The sequence below is a fragment of the Diuraphis noxia genome, unplaced genomic scaffold (assembly GCF_037042655.1).
Source record: "Diuraphis noxia isolate RWA-SAM2 unplaced genomic scaffold, SU_Dnox_SAM2 contig0003, whole genome shotgun sequence".
Lineage (NCBI taxonomy): Eukaryota > Metazoa > Arthropoda > Insecta > Hemiptera > Aphididae > Diuraphis > Diuraphis noxia.
Genome location: NW_028301713.1, coordinates 50,675,750 through 50,691,899, shown reverse-complemented (window position 1 = coordinate 50,691,899; position 16,150 = coordinate 50,675,750). Strand labels below are relative to the sequence as shown.

The window sequence follows — 16,150 nt, the reverse complement described above, 5'->3', positions numbered from 1 at the left end:
AAAAAAAATTAAATCGCGTTAATTCGTACTCAAATCAACCTCTCTCCCGATCCACCATCGACCGAGTTTAAGTAGGCATACACATTTTCTCTGGGCCAATAATATTTCTTCCCCTTCTCTCTCTCACACACACACCCACACACACAAATCATATAACGGACCAGACAATAGACGTGTCTTCGTCCCGTGATCACGTTTTGATCCGTGTTAAGTTTCTGGAAGGTGATGGGGAGATAGGTCGTTTGTTTTTGTGACCGATTTCCGCGGACTTGAGTCATCGGGGGTAGGGACCGGATACGTCGGGAAGGGGCGGACGAAGAAGAAAAAAAAAAGGTGGAATAAATAACAGCCGAAATTGACGTGCGCGTACGGTGGCGCTGTCTGGGTCGGCCGCGCCGGGCGCACAACCGATGTCGCTGTGGCATTTACCGGCGCAATACCGTGTTTCCCGTGCGTCGGTCAGGTCGGGCATTGCACGCGTGTTTGACGTCAAGCACGATACAGTTTTCGTCCGTTCACCACTCGGCGTAAATTATAGATGTATAATAATAATAATATATAATATTAAATTAAATTGGTGACGGGCAATAATATTATTATGGTACATAACGGTTGATCGCATCGCTTCGTATCGTCCGCGACGTTTCATTTTAATATCGTAGTTTTGCGTTTTTTATTTTTCATTTTTTCATTGTCGTTTGCCGCGTTTTTCACTTTTTTCGTCCGTCGTGTCATCGTGTCCATGTGCGTGCGCGTGTGTGTCCTTATTACGTACGTTAGCGAGTGATTACCGCCGCCAACGCGATAGAACTTAACCGAAATTCGTGTAAGAAAAAAAAGTACCAATTTGTTAATTGATATTACGCGCGAGTGCTTGTTGTACGACGCGTGTTGTAGTTAACCGACAACGGCGATTTACAATACGGTCATATTATAGTCGTGTTACAGCACAGATACGACCAACACTAACGCCAGTGCCAACTCAAGTTCGGTGAAATAAACGGCAGCAGTTCCGGCTGATTCCAGAGAACTGCTTGTCTCGTTGCATTGCAAGGTGAGCATTTTTCGTACTCCGCCTTACATTTATCAATAGGCAAACACACATACACACAATTCATATTATAGGTACTGCAGTTTATATAACAACCGCAAATAATAATCACATTTTCAGTTGTCACCATTCGATGAACTCAAAGATGATATTGTATATAGTCATACAAATAATAATATTATCTTCGTTTGATGTAATTTGGAAATCGTTTGTAGAAGATTGCGTGAGAGAACATTCAGTCGAATGGCACTTAAGTAATTTTCCATTTGTCTTTAAACCTGTCAACGTGTGACATTATTCATAACGACTATAAACCCTCTTTAAATGCGGCACGAACGTTTCAAGCGTTTAGCATTCATGTCGAAAAAATCATATTTTATATTAAGTTGGAAGTTTAATTCAAGCAAATATGCTTACACCTCATATTTTATTTTCATAGTTATTGATTCGTTTTGGTTCTGTTGGTGATAATATTTCGTTTATAAACACCAACACTCCCAATATTTAGTTTAACGTCAATATTATATCAATGATTACTCAAGAACATAAATTTGACTATTTTTTATATTACCGTTTTTTCGGTTGTATAAAAATCACTTTTTTTTATACTCTTACGACAGATAACCTATCTACTTACTGAAAGTGGACTTGGAAATTATTAAGATTGGTCGTAGGTTTAATAATTATGTGGTTTATAATCGGACAAAAACCAAGTCACCGGATTACGAGATATTTTAATCAAAACCTTAAAAAATTACAATTAATTTTCCACATTTTCTCAAATTTTGACAAATAAATCTGGCTCCTAATGCACTAAATAAGAGAAGTATTATTATTTATTTTATCACTATCGTAATGAATTAGGTAATATTAAGTATAAATAAATACTAGTGAGATTATGTGTTACAAACATCCCAAAACATACATAATTTATTCAAGATTGGATTAAAATTTTAAATTTTTGGAGTCATTAATATAATTAATGTATTAATTATTTAGTGCATACGAAAATAATACATTGCACAAATTCCTATATAATTGACGTTGAATCATTCTACACAAATCCAGAAATTTATGTTTTATTTCATCTACAGTCTGCTTAATATAAATTTATTTTTATTCATAGTGAATGAAAGCTTTTTTATTAACTCGTAATATGGTTATTGTTGGTAACGACTTATAGGTAACATAAAAACATGAACTTTTAAGCACTGAAAACTGAGTAGTTTATTCAATTTCACCGATAAGAGATACTTAAAGATTAAATACGTGATGTCTGTTGTTGTATAACAATGGACGGAAGATAAACAGAGTAAAGTATTCATAAATAAAAGCAGTTTTCGTAAAAAATACATTAATAAACATTGAAGATAAATTATGGTTTAAGTATAGATAAAAGAAACCCAATCAATATATTATCTACTTTACTATTATATGAATATCAAATAATAAAATTAAAATATCAAAAATGATCGAAAATGTATTTTTTTAAATTTAAAAACGAATTTGAGATTATTTATGAAATTATTATAAATAATACAACATTTTAACATCAAGAATGATTTTCAGTACCTAAAAACACCAGATATTATTATTTTAAAATCAATTAAAAAAAATATACATATAAATATTATTATCTATAATATTTTAGGTAATATAATATTATATAAATTATATTGTTAAACGGAATCTATCGAATTTTTTGAATCACTAATAATAACGTTCACGTAATTCTGTTTGATTATTATTAATTATTTTTATTTAATTTTTATATTTTCAATACTGAATGAAAATTCCAATCATCCCATAATATATCACAATCAAAACATTTAATAATTTAATATGTATGCATGTCTGAGAATTTATTTTTAGTGAAATTTTCAAACAAATTTACTAAAATATTTAACAGTTTTGATGATAAAAATAATAATAACAATGTGTAGAGTTAGCCAACAATAGTCAAGTATATTTGCACGCGGGAAATTTGGATTTTATTGCCTTTTTCCTGTGTGGCTGTGTATTTTTGAATATAGAAAAAAATTATATTTATGATATCCCTTCATATAGCTATTTTGTACCAGGTGATAACATCCATTGCTGATACGTATATGAAACAACCTGTATATTTCAACCATGTTTATTGGTATGTTTCGTACCATCAATGATTTTCATCGATGATAACTCATTTTGCAAATAAATAGAATTACTTAATTTTTCTAATATAAAAATTATGAAAATAAAACATGATTGACAGGGCAATAACGTATGCAGTTATAATATTATTGGTATTGTATCGACTGTCGTTATCGATAACCGTTTCTTGGAAAAAAATAACTATTGCTTTGCCTTAAATATAAATACTATATTCAGTTCATTGTTATTTTGCCAGAAATAAATGCAAATAAATAATTTCAAATACTCTATTCTATACTTTCCCAGAAAGTAAGAGTTTTGATCGCTTCTAAGTCAAAGGACGCTGAAATTTATGAAAAATTAGATTGGATTCAGTCCGTCTGCGCCCTTCCACCTAATTTGAGAACTACGGTGACTGTTAGTCGGAATTCATAAATAATATTGACTCGATTTTTCTAACAGACTTGTATAGTAGTTAAATTATACGATTTCAGTAAAAAAATAAGTAAATTTGTAACAATATATCTGTTATGCAATATTTTGTTATCAGCTTAATATTAGCGAAAGTAACTAATAACAATATTATACGAGTATTCAATTATTTTGATGAAGTCATATGATCAGTGACGCCAAAACAAAATTTTACCTATGACATCAGACACCTCCACATAAAATTTTGACACCCACCTATTTCTTATAATTACCTTACCTTATAGTTTTTATGAAATATTATCAACTTTTAGTTTACAATTGACAGTAATATGTAATACATGCAATTATCCATATCTTAATATATTTAAAATGACAAACGTAACCCTCCTACCTACTAAAATCATCTATGACAGCTGTCATAGGTAAATATATATTTTGGCGCCTCTGCATATGATTTTGATCAAACAACGGGCTATACTAATTTCAGAACGTATTACAGTTATTTTTAATATTTGCAATGTAATATACTAAATATTATAAGTCATTATTCGCTCATATTTAAAAATAAATAATTAAACGTTGAGTTTCAAATATTATAATATAGGTATTCCAACTTTATCACCAAGTTAAATTTAAAAAACGTAGCCTATTTTAAATATCAGTTTTATTTTTTAACTATTATGAACTTATTATTTTGTCTGTAGCCATTTTGTTCATTATATTATTTTTTTTTTTAAATCAGAAACTGAATTAGTTTGTTTAGTTTATTTTAATCTCCAGAACCATATCGATAAACAATTTGCACTATTTCTTAGAAAACCAGCGTTTTTATAAACGCACGCACAAAGTGATACTATTAAGTCGAGAATATAATTTATTCCTAGTAACACATCTTTTTAGGATGTTATTTTTATTCCAGCTTCCGAGAACCACATTCGCTAGTGAAATAAGGGCCCATAACTTGCTATCTTATCTTCTCACTGTCCATACCATTAGTTCTTTTTTTTTCTATGGCAATAAAAAATAGGTAAGGCGTATAACCAACGTACCCGGAAACGCAACGGGAATAATCAAGCACTTTGTGGATGGGGTGAAAAAAATAAAACGAAATCGAGGGTATTAATTTTGAAAATGCACATAAGGGCGCGAAGAAACAAATGCGGCTACAAAGTTTTTAACGAGTTCTCGGTATCGTATTTTTGATTCAAGCAAAATAGAAACCAATTAGAAATGCAACGCATTCGCATAACTTCATATTGGCACTACTTGGGGAGTAATTTATCTGGTAAGTCATTTAAAAACAACAATTTCCGGTCCAACTTTCTCGTTAATGGATATAAAATAAACTTTTTATAACCAACTTATCTATATGCTATGAAGTCTGAATATTATTTGGTGGCGTATTTAAATATTTATGTTCTTATGAAAAAAATAAATTTTCATGAAGACTATTTATAAACAGAAATTAAAATAATCAACGTTTAAATATATTTCTTTAAAATTGTTCTTAATTAACGAGTTCTCGTTATAGTTTCCACTTTTAGAAATGTATTAAAATGTAATTTATGAATCCAAACATGACGTAAAAAATACGAAATAAAATTATTTAAATTTCGTTATAGTGTTTAGATTTTATATTTGAAAAATAGTCTCTTACGTTCATTAAAATAAATGATCTTCAGCCGAATGAAATGAATTATACGTATTATAAATAAAATGTTGCTTGGTGCAATGTGAATTACAATATACAAGTGTATAAGCAAAACTAATAATTTCAAAACTGTCTCAAATAATACGTTTTAATTAACAGTAAATATGACGTGCACAATGTTAATAACCATTATAAATGAGGTAATACTATAGTTTATGATTTTATTCGTTCGATGTAGCTAGTTCACTATATATTGTTAAACGTAATTTTAAGTAATTTATATCGTATTAGGCTACTAACTTAATATTATATAAAAATTATTGAATAATTAAAATAATTTTCTCCGTAATTCTTAATCGATTCATTTTATTAGAGATTAGTTTAAAGTATAAAAAAAAGTAAATTAAATATAAACATAGCCTGGAAAACGATAATATGATTTATAATACAATTTTTGATATAGTTTAATAAATAGTTGGAGATTTTGGTCATGTGTTTCGCAGAACAGAATTTCAGAAACTGATAAAATAGAAATCTTGTTCAAAATTTTGAGTGTTGAAAATCATAAAAAAAAAATTGGTGTGAATTGGTGGTATACTAAACATTATATAGAATAGCAAAAGTTAATAATATTATAGTAGAAACAATTTGAACAATTTAAATAAAACTTGCGTTGTTAAATGGTATCCTCGAAAAGAAAGAATTGAACAAATGTACAATTTATATTATTGTAATCAAGTAAACAATTTTTTCTTATTATCGTTATCGTTATTATTATTTTTATTTGCCTTTATATTTAAGTGTATATCGTAACCATAGTCGTGTGCGGCATTTAACAGGGTTCTTCTTTCGTTTGAAGTGTATATACTGAACTAACGCTCATTTCCCAATCATTATAACGCATAAAATATAATAAATTGTAAAGTGTATACTTTTAAAAAATGTATTTTTTCACGCGAACACATTTAATGATCTTCTCTATTAAAATGAAAAATAAAATTACTTTTTTATGCACTAAAAATAGAGGAAGTGGCATTGGCTACATAGATAATCATGCGAATAACTCACATAAAATAAACTAGATAACGTACAGTGTATATAAATTTTACTACATGTTTAAGTTTTCCACATAAAAATATTTTGTGCACAAATAAAATACTATAATTCGTTGATGGAATCTTTTCTATGTAGAACACACACATAGTGGTGTTTCGAGAAATGACGTGGAAAGCTTAGTAATAATAATTATTATAAACTTCAAGTGTCCGAGACGACAACTTCTCAGCTTCTCGGGGTGGGCGTTGGAAATCATAACAGGAAATAATAATATTTTAATATATTAAGTCAGTCTGTCACGTAAATAAATGGATGCGTTTTATAACAATATATTCATGGTGTGAAACGTTAATAATAATTTATAACAATAGCACTAATAGTAATTATAAATAATAATATAATATCATCATAAAATTTGCATTTCCTTCAATGCTAAAACTATTGAAATATATTTAATAGAAAAAGTATTTAAATAATTGAAGTAGAATATCAGTTGACTCTGGATATTAATTTAAGAATGAATGATCTGGAAATAATTGTTTATTTAAATAATAATAAAATAAAAAATATTTAAATAATAAACCTTGCACATAAATGTTCAAATATTGTACGAGATATAGTGTCTTGATTTGGTCATGTATATTAGGAAGATTCAAATATTTACTCTAACCCCCTGTAATATGTATAAGTGCATTCACACATTTTAATGAATAATTATATGCTGTTTAATAAAGTATTAAAATTCAGTTTTTTTTTCGAGTAGATCTATGGAACAATCTGTGTTAGCGTAAAATCCACAAAAAACAACAAACTTAAAATAATTAAAATTTGGAACTAAGGTAAACCGAAAAATTGATAAATTATTATTGCAAGATTGTTCATTATCCACTGAAATGTATAGGTTTCCGAAAATGTTTTCAAAAATCGCTTGAGAGCTAAACTGAATATTCTATATAGATAAATGGAATAATCTGTATAATATGTGCAATATTTGTAAATATTTTGATTTCTCAATTGAGCCTGATCACAAAATTGAAAAACTCTGATTATTTGGCCATTATATTTGACTCGTTGAGATGGTTTAGAGTAATCTGCGGTGTAATCTTGGACCCAATAATTTAAAACATATCCAAACTTGCATGTCAGCCAAAAACGTGTGAAAACTTATTATCTGATTCAGTCGGATGTTTTGATGAAGTCAAAGCGACGGTTGCTGTTAACGGATGGCACCGGTGATAGGGTGTTATTTCCACCATCTATCCAATAGCTGTCACTGTAAACGAACCTTCGTCAACGGTGGACTTTGCAGAATACACTTTTTTGAATTTTTTGCACTTTTTTGATCTTTTCAACCAGCTACGTATCCTAGGCGTTACCGTTGAACTGCTCAAATCTTTGCCTTTGCGCGTTATGTGAGACGAATTTCGAGCGATGGTCCCACGCAACCCGGGTGGTCTCCTGACAGTCTTAGTGAAGGAATAACTATTATTATTCCGATGGAATTTTCTATGCCATTTGCGTTTTTTCAAGTTCTCTACGGCGGTCACAATGTCTGTGATGGCGGCCTCAGTCGATGACTCATATTTCTTCCATGAGTCGTCCTCTGTTTTCTGTGTGTCTATTGCAGTTAGTTTCTGGTCTATTGCAGTCTTCTCAAAGTCTATCACAGTTCGCTGCAAGTCTATTGCAGCCCGTTGTAAGTCCATTACTGTCCGTTTCGGGTCTATCGCAGTCTGATGTATAGCTATCGAAGTTGTCTGTGGCTCCATCGTAGACTCAGCGACGTGGCTTTTACAACACTTACACCACTTGCTACACTCACACGCATGAGACGATACCACCGACAGCAGCCTATCGGACCGATTAATATTGTCCATCGGCTGTGACCCGTGGAGATCCAAGGCTTTGGTGTGCATGCCACCCATAAATGCCGTCTTCTGCTGAGTGATGAGTCCCTGATTTCTGCGTGTCATTTCATCAAAGCCATCGTGCTTAGTTCGTTCATCTGAGATTTGGAAACAATTGCTTCCCGTGTGGCTTTGGTCGATCACGGATACGGATATAGCTGGAATCCCCACATTGTTTGTCGCTGGCACAGGTTTGGTCGCCGTCGAAATTACTCTGCTGACATCCATCTGAACAGGATAATTCTTATTGGCGTGTATAGACTTATGGTCGTCGGTTTCTACAAATGAGTCCATGGCTATAATTACATAATCATAGCATCGTTTTAATAATACATTTTTTTTAAATGATTATTATTATTTTTATTCCCAATGATTTAATGTATTAATGGTTTACACCAATGAAATACGAAAAATATGTTTTAGTTCAATCGTGCCTATTTGATGTGGTAAAAGTATTATTTTTAGAACAAAACACATCATTTAAATGAGATTGTCAAGTACAATTGGACTTAATAAAGTTTATGAAAAATAAAAGTTTTAAATTCGTTAACAATATAAAATACATTAATCATTGTACATATTTAACAAATTTAATAATACTTAAATTATATTGGGTTTTTTGTAATTTAATTTTCTTTCAATTTTTGTATGGTTATATAAAAATACGATAATCAAAATTTACTATTTCCATATAAATTGATTAAAACAAATATTTAATTTATGGATGTATTACCAGAACACTGATGGCATCCAGTTAATAAGTTTTTACACCCACATGGTCGTACGCGTAATACACATATAGACATAAAAATAATTATTATTATTGAGTTAAACATTTTTCAGCTTATATTGCAGACGAAATCAATATGAAGTACAAAATCATTTATTGACCATTGTCATTTTACAAATGGTAATCAAACAATTTCAGTTTCCTTAGCAATCTACAATTTAAATAATTTATACTCAATACTTTAGGTACCTACATTATTATTTGTAAAACGTATATAATTTGTATTAATAAATGAGCAATATGTATTATATATTATAACAATATATTTTTGCCATACGTTATAGATACAAAAATATTTATGAAGATTGGGTGTAATAATTTTAGACATGTATTACATATTTGGTCAAAATAATTCAAATAATTGTATTAAAAACATTGTGCATTAAAATTTAACGGAAAATGGCGATAAAAGGTTAATTTGTGGGCATTTAATTCGTCATGGTCAACCTTCAGCTAATAATATATTACAATAATATTATATCTCATTTAAATATTAACTTTATAAGTTATTATAAATTTATAACCAATCGCCACAGTTCAAATTTCTTCAGTGAAAATAATTGAATTAATGTCATTAGAGTCTTATGTACGGATATTTTAAACCAGTTGGTCAAAAATTAAATACTTCAATCTAAAATCAGCTCGGAATTGAATCTCCTTTTGGTTGATCAATTACAACAGTGCGTTACACATTAACATGTCCCGTACTATTTGTGTGTATAAAAAAATGTATGGAGGAATATCAAATTTGGGTATCAGGGTGTTAGTCTCTCTTGAGTGTATAGCGTTTGAAAAGTAACTTTGGTTATTTAATCAACGTTTATATAATATGCGTTTGTGAGTTGTAAATGAAATTGGTCGCCAATTGGTCAGTTTTTCACATTGAAAACCTCTCATTGGGCAAACTACTGGCAAGAAATCATATATTTCGTTAGTCATGAGAGTGACGGTGTTGTTTTTAAAATTTTTAACTTTTTATTTTGGCTTATATATTAAATACATAATACTTATACAATGTGTAATTTTATAATATAAATATTTTGTAATTGAATGTCTTAATACAATCAATATTCAAACATAACGAGGTGATAAAGTGTTTTAAGCTTATTTTTAAAACTCTACATATTATACTTGCTTATTACACACTGTTATTCAATATTTAAACACTTGGAGCGCCAATGATCGGTTTTGATAGTCGTTATTATAACAAGGAAACTCGGGGAGGTACTTTATTATGGTTCATTGTGCAACCATACTATCTTTAATCGTGGTTGACACAGTAATTTTATGTTGCAAATTAAATAAATAAAATTGTGGGTGATATAATAAATAAATCATCTCAAAAAAAAAAAAAATATATATATATATGTATATAATACCTACCTAAATAAAAATATTTATACAAGTTATATGTTATGTTTTACAAATAGTAAGTTTTATTGTCTTATATTGGTAATTTAATTTAATAACACAAACGATATTAAAATACCTATTTATAAAATGTCCTCATTCAAACAATTATTTTTATTTTAGATTTGATTTATACATTTACATTGGCAATGTATTAGGTAATAATCTCTATTTATGCCATATTTTCAGAGTGATAAGGTAAACTGTATTTAAAAATTATATTTTACAAAACATATATTTCTCGTATAAAACGGTTACATGTATACATTGTATCAGTGGCATATCTATGAAGTTTGAATAATGATATGTACAAGTTTAATCAACTACTTTATGATTGTCAGGTGATTTTGTTCTCAAATTAATTAATTACAACTCTTTCTCTTATTACATCCGTGTTTAGATTCCTATCTGTATGTTATTTTGTTGTATAATCAATATACTCAACGGGAATAATGATTCTGTTATGTAAAATCAACTAAATTTGAATATTTGTTTTTTAATTAATAGAGAAAAATATTTTGTAGACAAAATTGAACTCCGTTGTTCAATATTTCAGATAATCTAAAACTTAATAATAGGTTAATACAAAAATAAATTATTTTAAGCTGTTTATAATTTTCTATAACATAATTTTAAATTTAACAAATAATCACTAATACTATGTGGGCTGTAGAAAGGTCTTCTTTGAAAATTCTTCGAATATCAAAATCCGAAAATGTCACGAGTTCTTAAAGTTTTTTCTTTGAAGTAATTTTTTGTAAATAAAATACATAGTTATATCCATCTAAATATGTAAATTATTTGAAAATTATTATAATTATGTTGGCAGAAATATGTACAGTATGATTTTTAAATTTTACATATCTAACGGCGGAAAATTTGGAAAATCATGATTTTCTGAAAACGACATACATCATCCTTGGATAATAAAATTATTTGTATTCATATCATTTTATAAAATCATAATTATCACTGTTTAGTGTTTGTATATTTTGTATGAATTATAACATAAAAATGTATGTGGAGTATGGAAAAATGGAATAATATCTCATAGTATGATTTTTAATCAGTAAATTTTCTTGTAATATTGTGGTGCCAAATTATATGAAAAAATATTATTCATATCTTTCTAAGTACTCTCCGTTCTTAGCTACCTGTATCTAAAAAATCTTTCTTTTTTTCCTAATTGCACTGCATAAATATTATTACAATAAACCATTTATACTTAATCATTAAATTTTAAAACGTAAGTATATAATATCCATTTTAAAATAAATTAGTTAGTTTTTTTTTTGTAATTTTTTTAAACGATTTGTTTATTACAAATTTACAACTATAAAAAATCAAACGGTTTGATATGACTAGTCATTTTGAATAATAGAAAGATAGGTTAAAGAAAAAATATATAAGTGTATTAAATATTAATTAATAGTTTGACTTACTAGGGCCACCACGTTTATAAATTATTACAACATTAGTTTGTTATTAAGAAAACGAGAACATATATTTTTATTTCTCCCACTATGTGTAACGGTTTTATTCGGTGTAAATATTTCGCCGGTTCAGAAATTGAAAATGATGCATAAACACGTCACTTCAATTTATTTTTTTTAACGCAAAGAACTTGAAAGTAGTACGAAATTAGTTTTGACGTTATTTGAACATCAAAAAAAAAAAAAATAAATAAATATAAATAAAAAATAAAGTTACAACCAATGACGAAGCCGATCCCTTAAGCAAATAAGGCTGACACTCAATAACCTTCCGTTTTATGAACAAAATATATTAATATAAGCATACTTACGCTGTAAAACATATTTGGTAAACAATCGACCAACTGCTTTTCAGAATATTGAAATACATAATAAATTGGTGTTATGTTGTTATAATATTTATATTAATAACTTTTCTTAATGATTTGAAAGCCTAATTTCTTTAAAGTTTAAAGGATAACAAGGTTTGTGTTACGTGTTTATAGATGTTAAATCATGAAGGCTTTTTATTATATTTCAATTTTAAAACGATTTATGATTAATTGAAAATTGTGAATAGTTTGTTCAACTTAAAACAGTTTTTAATCATTTCAAAATTAAAATATAATAAAAAGACTAAGTGATGCTCCAAATAATAATTTTAGGTTTAAATATTATAACAGCTAAATCCACTCTAATTTTTAAACCAACGTAGCTAAACGAGGTATTTGCTGAGCATAAAATTTACTCGTAAGACGTAGACAAAAAAATTTCAGTGTAACATGTTCTGAATAATAACATGAATACAATTTTTTACGTCGATGCGACGTATCTCATGCGTTTTGATGCAGGTTGATTTTTCATATAAAAGCTATGGAACATATTTTTTAGTCGACATTGCTTTAATAAACCAATGCAGCATTGGCGGAAGGTCTACAACAACAACAACAACAACAAGAATTATGATGTTTCACTTATAAGCCGTCGTATACACAGAAACAGACGGTACGACGAGAAGTTATATTTTTTACCAGTTTAATTCGGAGGTGTGCTGTGATGTATATCATGTTCAACAGAAAATTATTATAATAATAGCGATACCGGTAGTATTATGTCGTGACTATATACGCGTTTGTGGCGTTATTGTCGCGTCTCTGTGTTTTGAGCGAGGATAACGTATTACAATAAATTCTCGAGTTTCATATTATTATTATTATTTTCATCCATTTTGCGTGTAGTGGCGGTTGTGGTTTCTTCAGTGGCAATCCGTATCCCCATCCCCGTTCCCAGTGATTCTGCTCGTTCATATATAATAATAATAATATGTAAACATAAATAAAATTGATGACGACATTTCAATTCACCCTCACGGTTTCTGCATTGCCTCGGGGCTTTCCTTCATTTGTCAGCGTCACGTTTATCTGTCTCGCGCATGTGGGACATCATCATCCACCGCACAGAAATATAGGCACCTACCACGTCGTTATTTGGTGATGCGCGTGCGTTGTGTTACCAACTACCGAATGTCGTTACACTTGGGCGTGTGAGTTGATTAATATTTGCGACATGAACTACTCGCTCGAAGAGTCTTTTGGCCAGTGTCGCAATACGTCCGTTAGTGTATGTGTGTGTAATACTGGTATAAAATGTGTGTGAGAAATTCCATCCGCCGATGAGAGACTACAACAGCAGCTACAATACGCTGTTGACAAGCTGTAAAGCGATACTGCTACGTGTGTTACGTATACCTACTCCTATCGCTATATAATGGAAGCACTAGTGCACGTTTATGTATTTTAATAAGACGGTAGGGGAAGCGGTGGTGTTGGGTAATGAAAATATTATGATATCAACGTAATGATATTATATGTTTGGCTTCCATATAGGCATAATATAACATGTGAAAACATTTAACTACCATGGTCCGCGACAACGTTACGTGGTACAAATCTTCAGCGAGAAAAGTGTTTGTTTTCAACGCGACCATATCACACACAAAATATAGTTGTTTTTATGTCGTGTGTAAAACTATAATATATAATTATACGTAATTATGACGAAAAAAAAAGTAGGTAATGCGTATTACATGCGGGGACTAATCCCGGTGGGTTATTTGCATGGCCACCGAAATTCACATTACTTCCGACCACCTGTGTCACTTGTATAGGGTGTTTTCTACATGTTTACGAATAACTTCCCTAGCGTCCCTAGTAAATCGGAGAAACCACATATAAATAACAGAAAAAGCCCAGGACCTTATCACGGCAACGTTTTTTTTTCCCCGATTTATTCTCGCCACCATAAACGTGTGATCATAGTTAAGCTACTGGGCGTTTGAAAACAAAAATGTGCCGATTTCAAATGACTGTTACACACTTAATGCAAATTATAGAGACTAATTAAATACATCTTGCATTCCCATAAATGGCCAATGTGGTAACCGTCCAACTGTAACACGATTAATATCTAGATGGTATTTGAACTCCTTCATATTGGCACCGTAATTTTCACAGTTTTCTAAATCGTCACTATCTATAACACTAGATAAGTCATGCAGGAAGGTAACTTCGATCAGCGTCTCGATTTCTGGCTGCCGATATCATCAGACCTCACACCAATTGACTATTCTGTCTAGTCTTTTTTACACAGATGCTACGCGGGTAAATGTGCATTATTTTTGAAACTCCCTTTATATATTGTTAAAATGTTATAATAATCGTTGACGTCATCCTACGGTTATTGTGCTGAGATTATAATATGAGCGAGGAACACATTAGCAGTAGCCACAAATTTGAGAGTCCACTGAACACGAATATGACGATGACACCAATTCTCGACAACTGTAAATAGAAGCTCACTTGTAAGCGGGTGACGTTGGGAAGGGTGAAAGACTTGTTGTTAGAGGACGGTGTATGTGGCAGGATTGGGTTTTGAATCTTGTTTTTCGTGTGACAAGTACTCTACGCAGAAATCGTTTAGCCGTGTTAAACAATCTAAAAGGCTCGTTTGTTCAATGCACACTAACGCACACGCTAGTCTAGTGCTCTAATGACAAACGAATAGTATCACAGTATGGAATTTGTCCTGAACTTTGATATACCAATTTAATATTGAGTGTTTGTGCACAACAGTAGGTTTATGAGATAGATATATCGATAACAATAATGTAAGAAAAAACGTGTTTATTTATTAGCATAGGTATTCTAATCGTTCTAAAGATGAACTATGCAATAATTATATGTATAATACAATATTATAGATACGTCATAATTTAAAAGAAACAATAGGTATATGTGTGAAAGGTCAAATATATTACGTAGGTAGATCTAATGAAATTCGTTGATCTCGCTTGCTTGATTCTTGACAATATTATGAACAATCTTATGCAAAAGAAAAATTGTTGGTATTGAAATATTTTAATTCATAATTAATAATACGATTAATACAAATTTAATATCGTATGTGTTAAAAAATAAGTATTTAAATTTTAATATAGACCATCGATGACTTAAGACTTCAGTAATACCTAAATTATGTCAAATCTCTAAACCGTTGACGAATTCATATCCATTTTATGAGTTTTATTTTTTTAATCAAACACTAGGCTAAAGCGTTCGTAATTTATTATAAAGTCACAACGGCGTAGATTTGTTACAACAACAATCATCTTAAAACGTCTAAGCTAAACAATAATAGATTTATTAGATAAATTTATACACAGTGGTTTGAAAACATAAAACGCAAAGAGGGTGCACGTCACGAACACCCGTTGCGTTGAGGAGTATTTGACCAAAAGATAAATAAATCACCAACTAGATGTTTATAGGTAGTTAAAATGAAATGCTCCAATATTTCCGTCACGTATCGATTCTAAGTGACGTTTCGTTCGTTTATATATAATTGATGGTATCGGTATAAAGTTTTACAGCGACAATTGTAATTATGTTGAGTTATTTTAAAAGGTAAGTAAATGGCTTCAAATAAATTATCAGACATATTCCGAACGCTCTAATGGGATTCAAATAAAGTAACTAGATGACGTAAATAATAATTATGTCAGTCTTAATCTAAACGTAAGACATATAAAATAAGATTATATGGTTTAATTATTTTATATTATCGTTTCACATAAGCTGTCTTAAGATTTAAAATTATAAACAGTATATTTTATTGAACATCGTTGAAAATAAATAAATATAATCTCTCGTAAATTAGTTGAATTTATAAATCGAATAAACAATTATTAGC

The 16,150-nt window shown here is 29.8% G+C and overlaps 1 protein-coding gene across 3 annotated transcripts in view; it reads left to right on the top strand.

Annotated features, from left to right (window-relative positions):
• The first annotated feature begins 433 nt into the window (after positions 1-433).
• LOC107168447 (opioid-binding protein/cell adhesion molecule-like) overlaps positions 434-16,150 on the top strand; it is a 337,823-nt gene continuing 322,106 nt past the window's right edge. For all 3 annotated transcript variants that reach the window (XM_089224027.1, XM_089224026.1, XM_089224028.1), the window contains exon 1: positions 434-1,054. The gene's annotated coding sequence lies outside the window, so the exon portion shown is untranslated. The remainder of the gene's footprint in view (positions 1,055-16,150) is intronic.